Source organism: Nicotiana attenuata, chromosome 1, assembly GCF_001879085.1.
Source record: "Nicotiana attenuata strain UT chromosome 1, NIATTr2, whole genome shotgun sequence".
Lineage (NCBI taxonomy): Eukaryota > Viridiplantae > Streptophyta > Magnoliopsida > Solanales > Solanaceae > Nicotiana > Nicotiana attenuata.
The window spans coordinates 38,855,940-38,866,472 of record NC_031989.1 but is presented as its reverse complement, the minus strand read 5'-3'; positions in this window follow the sequence as shown (position 1 = coordinate 38,866,472).

The window sequence follows — 10,533 nt, the reverse complement described above, 5'->3', positions numbered from 1 at the left end:
AGGCTTTTTGCAAGTAGTTCGTGTGTGATTCAAGTGTGCAAACCAGAAGCTACATGAACCAGATTGAAGAACCAACTCCATAAAGAGTTTTATGTGTCTTTCTTTATTTCTAGTTCAATTGTAGTAGGTGTTTTATATTGTACCTTTCAGCTTTATCTAGAAGCAATTGTAATAGGTACTTTGAGTATTCAAATTAGAGTTAACTTGAAGTCGTCGCAGCAGTTAGAGGCTGGTTGCCACAACGGGATTAGAGTTAATCCTTAGGTTTACAAAGAGTTTTGTAAATACTGTTTTGGCTCAGTAATTTTAGTGGAAGTTTGGGAAAATCCTACTGAGTAGTAGGTCGTGGTTTTTTCACCTTTTGAGCCAGGTGTTTTTCCACGTAAAAATCTCTGTGTTCTTTATTTTCTGTATTTATTATTCTCCAAACAGCAATAGTTGGAACACCTAGAAGAACCAGGTCCTTCTATAGTTCAGTTAAGCAAAATTGGGTACCACATAAATTATCACACACCCCCCCCCCCTTTGATGCTTAAAACAACACCTTCCTCGCCTTTTGCCGCCCAGTTGTTGCCTATTTCTTCCGTTTCATCGATTTTGTCCGGATCCCACCTTTATTCCGAAAAAAGGGAAGGAGAAGGATAAGGATCTTCTTCAGTGGATATCTATCTCAATGTACTTGCACCAACAAATCGCCACTACTTTAGACCTTTCCGAAGATCATCTTTCTCGAGCCGTCACACTAGAAATACCTATTCAATCCTAAACCACCGCACCCCGCGATCTCTGATAGTCGTTCCCTGACACCATTCCACAATGCTCTGCCTAAAGGCGATTGAAGAAGATCATAACACCGGCAAACTTAACACGTTCAATCGAGGAAGACGACACCGCGTCGCAGATGTAAATTCCGCTACGCTCGCAAATACCAAGCCTCGTTACTCCATCAACCCAAACCTGATCATTTTTAGTCTGATTGCCTTTCCTCCGCCGGAAATAAAATACTGATTTCTCTAAATCAAGCACTGAGTAAACCTCTCTTCAAGTCATTCACTGCCCCGCCGCGTAGGCAAGCATCCTACCATCACATCAATACTGGGCGACCACCGTTCATAAGCATTATGGCAACTTGTGCCTAGTCTCAGAGCTCCCAGAAGTACGGCTACTGAGCTGAAACGATAGGATATCCTTCCACAAGACGACGACAATAGCTCAAACAACCACGTGGGGAGAAACATCCCGCGCCACATTCGTAGTACCATTACAATTACTCAACCGGCGATTCATGACCAGCGCTTCGCGTCGCATAAGATTGAATGGAAAGGAAATGAAGGCGTAAGCCTTAAAGGGAATCAAATCGCACGATGAGGAATCAAGAAGGGAAGTGCTCCTAACAGCCTTGTAGCCTGTCGAAGATAAGTACCGACGCCTCCGTACCGATCCACAAGACTCTACTAGACTTGCTCATGACTCGTGAGACCTAAGGGAACCTAGTGCTCTAATACCATGTTGTCACGACCCAAAATCCACTAAGGGTCGTGATGGCGCTGGACACCACTGTCATGCAAGTCAACACTAAATAACTAGTAACTTCTCGTTTTAGATATTTCAAAATGCACTTCTTTCATACATTTAAAAAATAACGAATGAATTTCACTGAATAATTAATGATATCTTTAACAATTTTAAAATACTGACTAATTCCATAGACATCCCAGAACCCGGTGTCACAAGTGCATGAGCAATTACTAGGGAATCAAATAAAGTGCAATAACTGTCCGGAATACAAATTGGACAGATAGTAAATACAATATGCTGGAAGAGACTATACTAGTTGCGGGTCGCCTCGAGAAATGCAGCTCACCTAGTCCCAGTATCAGCCATGCTGCTACACCAAGTAAGCCACTAGAAATACATGTACCTGTGCAACAAAAATGCACAGCAAGTGTAGCATGAGTACGAAAACAACGTGTACTCAGTAAGTATCCCGTCTAATCTAAAAGAAGCAGAGACGAGAGGTCGACTTCGACACTTACTAGAGGTCCAGTAATGATACGTCAATAATATAATAAATCGAGGATTTTCATAAACGTGATTGTAATTCAATAGAATGAAGCAAGTAAGCAATTCGTTCTTTTATGGGAAATTCCCAAATTCCTTTTCATCTTTTTATACATATATTCTCAAGCCGGGAAGAAATAATATCACATCAATAAATTTCAAGGCAAGCAATACAAACATGCGCAAGTCATGCCGAGGACGTACGATCCAATCCAACAATATTTAAACTGAGCACTGCCAGAGGGTCGAATGGCACGAACCATAGTTGCATCTATTACCCCGCTCGCGAATCATACATGCGACACGGTCAAATATAAATAAACACAACAAACAGTCAATCAAGAGTTCATCAGGAAGCAATTATTCGAGGAAAAAAATTCTCTTTTGAAAATCAAGAAACGATGTCCAGTCTTTTAAAGAATCGTGTTCAATATGTTTTAAGTATTTTTTAAATTGATAACAATATTTCAATTATTGCAAGTAAAGCATGCTATTGGGTCCTTGACTACCCGAACATAAGCATAATAGTAGCTACGCACGGACTCTCATCACCTCGTGCGTACGTAGCCCCCACAATTAATAGCACATATTCAATTAATTCACCTATGGGGACAATTCCCTCTTACAAGGTTAGAAATGAGACTCACCTCGCTCCGAAGTCCCATAACCGGCATTTCACGCTCTTCCGAAGACTCAAATCGATGCACAATGCTCCAAAACTAGCCAATAATTATGCAAATCCAATTAATATATGCTCAATTACTCCTAATGATCCAATTTATAACAATTTCTAACCCCGATCGAAAAAGTTGACAAAAACGCCCTCGGGCCCACGTGCCCAAATTCTGAAATTTTTCGAATATAAAATTTACCCATAACCTCACGAACTCAAATATATAATTTACTCTTAATTTTATACCCAAAATCGTGGTCAAAATCCAAAAATACAAATTCTAGGTCTTTCCACCAAAACCCCAGATTTCCCACTAATTTCCATGTTCAATCCATATCTAAATCATGTACTTAACTTGTAATGAGTGGGAACAACTTACCTTGAGATACTTGAAGAACATTTCCCCTTGGAGTTCTCCAAAATTGTCCACACCAAATGAAAATGGGAGAAAAATGACCAATTCCCGATCTTAAAAGAACACACTGCCTCCAGCCTTTCCACACCTGCGGTGCACCAGCCATACCTGCGGAAACGCATCGCATGTGCGGTCCTCTTCAAGCTGGGCAAACCCGCTTCTGCGGTCCTTCAAGCGCATCTGCGCCTTTGCACTTACGCGTGCCCTTCCGCTACTGTGGGTCTGCGGCCCAGCTGCCCCTCACATGTTCCGCATCTGCAGAGCTTACCACGCACTTGCGGGCTCGCAGATACGGAAATACCCTCGCATCTACGGTTCCTTCCAGCTCTGCCCAAATGCGCTTATGCGACCACATAGCCGCACTTGCGTCCTTCTTCTCGCATGTACGGTTACACCAGAATCCTAGCTGCTTCAGGTCTTCGTCAACTTCAAATTTGATCCGTTAACCATCCAGAATCCACCCGAGGCCCCTGGGACCCCGTCCAATTACACCAACCAGTCCCAAAACACATTACGGACTTGCTCGAGGCCGCAAATCATATCAAACAATGCTAAAATCATGAATCGACCTCCAAACCAAGCTTAATGAACTTTAGAATTCAAACTTCTACATTCGATGCCGAAACCTATCAAATCACGTCCGATTGACCTCAAATTTTGCATAAATCATATTCGACATTATGGACCTACTCCAACTTCTGAAATCGGAACGACCCTAATATCAAAAAGTCCACTTCCGGTCAAATTCCTCAAAAACCTTCAAATTTCTAACTTTAGCCAAATGACTCCAAAATGACCCACGGACCTCCGAATTCACTTTCGATCTCGCTCCCAACACCAGAATTACCATACGGAGCTATTCCCAGACTCGAAATCCCAAACGGACATCGATAACACTGAAATGTACTTCAACCCAAACTTATGAAATTCTTTCAAAAATGCCAACTTCTACAATTGGTGTCAAAACGTTCCCAGGTCTTCCAAAACCCGATTCGGGCATACGCCAAAGTCTGAAATCATCATACGAATCTGTTAGAACCTTTGAATCCTGATTCTGAGGTCGTTTACTCAAAAATTCAATCTTAGTCAATTCTTCCAACTTAAAGCTTTCGAAACGGGCATTCTTTTTCCAAATCAACTTCGAACTTCCCGGAATTCAATTCAGACCATGCGTAAAAGTCATAATACCTTAAGTGAAGCTACTCAGGGCCTCAAACCGTTGAACGGCATGCTAGAGCTCAAAACGACCGATCGGGTCGTTACAGGGTTAGTCCAAAAATGAGTACATATATGTGGGTCTTCTTATTGAGAACATGTATTTTAAATTCTTCAAAAAAGAAGCTACCAGGTCATTGTTAAATAAAATATATTATTTGGTGGAAATGATCATTACTCATAAGGGTAAACTTGAGCCGAAATAAAAACGTTAGGGGCAATTTTACCTCAACAGGTGGACGGATGATATATTTAGCCCTAAGTCTAGTTCATGGGCAGTTTTGAGTTTTTTCCTTATCGTCTATAAAGATGTGTTAAGTGATATATGCTTCATTACAATTTTTTACCTCAAAAAATTGAAAAACGTTAAAATAAAAATTGCATGTATCTAATTAAACTTTTATTGTTCATCTTCATATGTTAGGAGAATATTCAATCATCTTGACCCCGAAAAATAATTTATTATATTATAATTCACCTGATCATTCACAAAAACTTGTACTTTATTTATTCAAAACTTCGTTTGAATAGTATCGGAAAGTTTTACGTTGTACTACATAACTTGCGATACACGTCCAACGCACATGCCAAGAGACTAGCTATATTAAAAGCATGAACCCCTAAACTTAAAAGTTAAATTACCTATTCACCCTTCTAAATTTTATATACATTTTAAAAGAAAAAAAATAAATTGGTATGTCTTTTCTTTAACAGTTGTGTCTTTCTAATTATGAATAACTAAAACTATCCCTTTTAATTTTTGGTTTTTACCGTTGGCAAACATTAGATAACTAAATTTCGTTCTTTTTCCAGTGACTAGAGGACATAGATAAAGACTGCAAATAAAGCCAAGATAACAACTTACTATTGTACATAGACAGCAATTTATGGTATTAAATCTTTTTTGATTTATTTAATTTGTCATTTCTCTGTTTTCCTTTTCTTTTTTGCTTGATAATGTGATAGATTGTTATAGCGAAGAGATGAAAAAATAACATATAATGTGACTAAGATTATTGCAGAGAAAAATATCACATCAATATAAAAACAAGAGGAGTTAAAGATAAAGAAATGGAAAAGTTGTCCGCATCCCCAAAACATGAAAGGTTGAAATTCGATTGACAATCCTTGAAAAACACGAGATACAAGTCTAATACAATCCCTAAAGAGTCTCTCTTCTTGAAGGATACTACCATCCACAACCCTATGGATCCCAATACTCAATACCACCCAAACCCCCAGACATTTAGCATGAAAAACCTATTTCAAAGGAACTAATGAGCAAATCATGTTAATTGCTTCTGACCCAATTAGTTTTTCCCCAAACCTAGGACAGTCCGATATGGACCTGACAAAGATTTCCACGGAAGAAGAAACGTCCATGCACTCATCAATCTCTAGTGCACGAGGCATCAAACAGATCCCTCTAACTGAAGAAGACAGGCAGCGTATTTATGAGCTATGGAAAAGCTCTATCATCATTAAATTGGTAGGAAAACGTATGTTACACCAATATATAACAGAAGATTCGTGAACTTTGGCATCCAACGGAGGACTTTTCCCTAATCGATCTTGGCGAAGACTACTACATTATCAAATTCAAAAAAAGGGAAAATATGGAGAAAGCTATTCATCAAGGTCCATGGTTCATTAATGGCCATTTCCTATCTATTACAAAATGGAAACCAAATTTTGTGGCTATAAAGGAGAAACTAACCACCTCAGTGGTATGAATTAGGCTTCCACATCTACCAACAGAATTTTACGATACAAAAATTCTAGAAAAAATTGGAAATGCAATTGGACGCTTATTAAAAATTGATGTTTGTACATCAACCATTTTAAGGGGACGTTATGCAAGAATTTATGTGGAAATACGATTAGAAATCCCAGCCCAACCTTTTCTCTATATTGGCCTCCATAAGCAGTACATTTACTATGAAAGAGAAAACTTTCTCTGCAAAAAATGTGGAAGATTTAGACACAGTGGGACATTGTAGCTATGTCCAAAAATCCCTAGGAAAGATAAATTCATCCAAGTAACAAGACATATCAACAACAGAAAACTCAGAGGAAGAATGGAAAACTGTCTCATTTAGTAAAGGAAGGAAACAAGGTCCAAGAAATCCTCGTCCAGTTCTCACAAATCCACCCAACTATTCCAAAGGCCCAGGTATCTCTGTAAATCTTTTCAATGCTACTACAGGCAAATTCTTAAATACCCAACTATTAAAATACAAACCTAAAGAATCCTCTAATCATCAACAAAGTAAAAACCCGATTACGACGAACATAGACCAAACTACCTTGTCTATGGAAAACCACTTTTCCCTCCTGGAAAGTGAGCAAATGGTTTAGAAGATACCACTGATCTTTTAATTAACAATAAATTAAAAAATAATAATACAAGTGCTTATGAACACTTGTCTTCTCAAAACAAAGACTTACCTATGCTGGAAAATAACGTGGCAACAAATAATACTAACAAAAAAAAAGATAAAAAAGCCATGCAAAATGATACCCAGATGGACAAAAATAACCCTCCTACTAATGATAACCCTACTAACCCTAATAAGAAACTAATCCAAAAATCTAGTAAAAATCCTACATTAGACAAGGGAGTGAACAAAATCTTTCCTTCAGATTTTGGAAACATACCCACTCCTGGGCATGCAAGCCAAATGGCACCACGGGCTAATGAAAATGGACAAATGTCCTACGCCCTTGAGGAAGAAATGGATACCATATCCATGGAGGATCCTCGTATAAGACAAGGCATTGGGCAACCAAAAGCCATGCAATCATCACCTACCATTACCCTAACCCCCAATCAATCACCTTCTACCAGTAGCCCCAATCCCACGCCTGCTAACACTTATTTAAACTCTCAATCCTCCATTAAAGATGCCAAGACTACCTTCAACCCTAAGACAAAGGAACAAACTCATCCAGATCCTACGACAACAAAGAACACAAAGCATGGAGAACCTACCACTCTTTCCCCCACTAGAGAAGCCACAAATTGTGTATGTGCAACCTCCACAGGCACAGGATTACCAACTTTCCTCGTAGATGGAACTAGGTCTAACGGGCCATGCAATCTCTTTCAATGTCCAAAATCAATGGGCAAGAGGCGATTGTGATACTCCACAACACTCAGTACCTAGCTCAGCTAGTAACGGAGGGCATGAGACTTGCCATGAACAACTATCTCAATCAGATGTGGTTAAACAACATTATCCAACCACTGATGCCCTCATTAATCCCTCAACTGGTCCATGCAATGATGAATCCATGGAACATGCCTCCACAGTTCAACCCAATTCACCCACAAAATGCTCCACTAGACATGTCCTTCTTTCCAACAGAAATGTACATCCACCTGAACCCCATATTCCTACCATGGGAGATCAACCCAGTACCCCAAGAACAACCTCACCCCCCCCCTCCCATGCAGTAACAAGCTCCACCTCCACAGGATCAAGAGAACCAAATACCAGGACCAGTAGAAGCAGCAATGGAGGAGGAGGAAGAACCCATCAACCTAAGCTTAGAGCGAGTCCTAGAGTTCTCAAGTTTAGACGGAATAAAGGTATTTCTCTTCAGGGAGATGCAAGATAATAGGAAAGTGCTCAATTGCCCACTGGCACTCTTCAAGTGCTCGATGGACATCAGGCCACCTCAGGATCCAACAGTGGGCAACAGAGCCATGATCCTAGTGCCATCTCTAAGAAGGAATCATGTGTTTCCAGGAGGGATCAGGGGAACGGGGAACCAGCAAACTCAACCATTAATCATGCCATGAATCGTCCAACCAACATTATTATATGGAATATAAGGGGAGGAAACAATGACAATTTCAGAAGGAATTTTAGGGAAATAGTTGATACTCATAGACCTTGTTTGGTAACTCTTCTAGAAACAAGAATGGGGAATCATGCAGAATTGCTTAATGATTTTGGATTTACGGAGTTGATAGAGGTTCCAGCGGAGGGCCAAGCAGGAGGTATGGTCATGATGTGGAACCATAAAGTAGTTAGTGTCCACAATGCGGTTCGTAGAAACCAGGAGATCCATGCAACAATAGAGGTATTACCTATTCGAAAAAGTTGGCTCTTTTCTTCAATTTATGCTAGTACTAATGTCCATAACAGAAACTTGATGTGGGATAACCTAGTAAATATTAGTAAGACCTACAAAGGACCTTGGATAGTTGGAGGTGACTTCAATGATATCTTAGCCTCAAACGAAAAATTTGGGGGAAGACCTATCAAGGATAGTAGAGCTAAATTTATATGGTCTAAGCTAAACAGTTGTAACTTAATAGATTAAGGGTTCAAAGAGTGTAAGTATACTTGGTCCAACCTTAGACATAGGAACAAAAGTCTCATCATGGAACGTCTAGATAAAATTTTAGGAAATGAAGAATGGATTGAATTATTTCCAAAAAGTTCTATAATTCATTTATCCAAAACCCACTCAGACCATAATCCTTTATTAATTGAATTAATTCCTAAAAATAGGTTACACCACAATGCACCCTTTAGACTAGAAACCTTCTGGTGCAAGCATCCAGAGTTTCAAGCTATAGTTGAAAACAACTGGCTAAGAAATGATTACTTGAAAGGCAGCCAAAACTTTATAGACAAAATTAAGCCTTGGAAGAATAATACATTTGGTAATATAATGGGGGAAAAAAGAAAGCTACTGGCTAGGCTTCAAGGGATTCAAAATTTCAGTAGTTACACTACTAGTATCTTTCTTCAACAATTAGAACAGGACTTAAAAAGGAATTATAATGATATCCTAAAAATCAAAGAAGATTACTGGAAGTTAAGGTCTAGGATTCTTTGGCTAAATGAAGGAGAAGCAAACACTAGATTTTTCCATATTTCTCCTACCAATAGAAAAAGAAGAAATAAAATTAATTTCTTTAAAGATAATAATGGAAACTGGATTAATGAACACCACCAAATTATGTCACATGTTCTTACTTACTTTAGAAATACTTTCACAACATCTCACTCCTCAACTAAGTGGACTACCCCACTAGGAAGTACTTCTTCATATCCTAAGCTAGACCTAAAATCCTTGGATACACCCCTACTAGATGTTGAAATTAAAAAGGCTATATACTCTTTCAAACCCTTTAAGGCCCCAGGACCGGATGGTCTCCATCCATTCTTTTTCCAGAAATATTGGAAAATCATAGGGCAGTCGGTAACAAAGTTTTGTCGTAACATATTCAACACACAAGAAGTCCCTAAAGATATCAACAAAACCTACCTATGCCTTATACCAAAAATTCCAAATGCCAATAACCTTAGGAATTTCAGACCAATTGGTCTCTGTAACACTATCTACAAAATAGTTACAAAAATTCTTGCCAATAGACTAAAATCATTCCTAGAGCAACTAATAAGCCCTTACCAAGCAAGTTTGATGAAAAATAGAAGAGCTTCAGATAATGCAATCATCATCCAAGAAATAGTTTCCAAATTACAAAAAATGAAAGGCAAACAAGGCCAAATGATTCAGAAAATTGACCTAGAAAAAGCTTTTGACCGTTTGGAATGGTCATTTGTTCACCACACTCTGAAATATTTCAACTTTCCCCCTAAATTCTGTAAACTTTTACTAAATTGCATCTCAACAAGTAGTATAGTTGTTATAGTAAATGGATCTGTTACAAATTTCTTTTAGCCCAGTCGTGGCATCAGACAGGGAGATCCCATTTCACCCTATATCTCATTTTATACCTAGAAATGTTAACTAGATATATAAATCACCAAGTTGATATTAGGAACCGGAATCCAATAACCTTAGGAAAAAACTCCCCTAAATTTTTCCACCTTTTTTTTGCTGACGACCTAACACTAATGGCAAAGGTCAACAATAAGTCATGCCACGCCATTGAGAATAGCCTAGACATTTTTTGTAATATTTCTGGTCAATGTATTAACAGCACAAAATCGAAAATTCTCTTCTCTAAAAATTGCACCCCTTCCCTTATTAATTATAATGCTAGTAAACTAGGGATAAAGAAATGTGATAACTTTGGCACTTACTTAGGTTTCCCAATTCTGAATAATTGTCCAAGACCTAGAGACTTCCAATTTATTATGGACAATATTAGATCTAAGCTAGCATCCTGGAAATTAAAATTCAT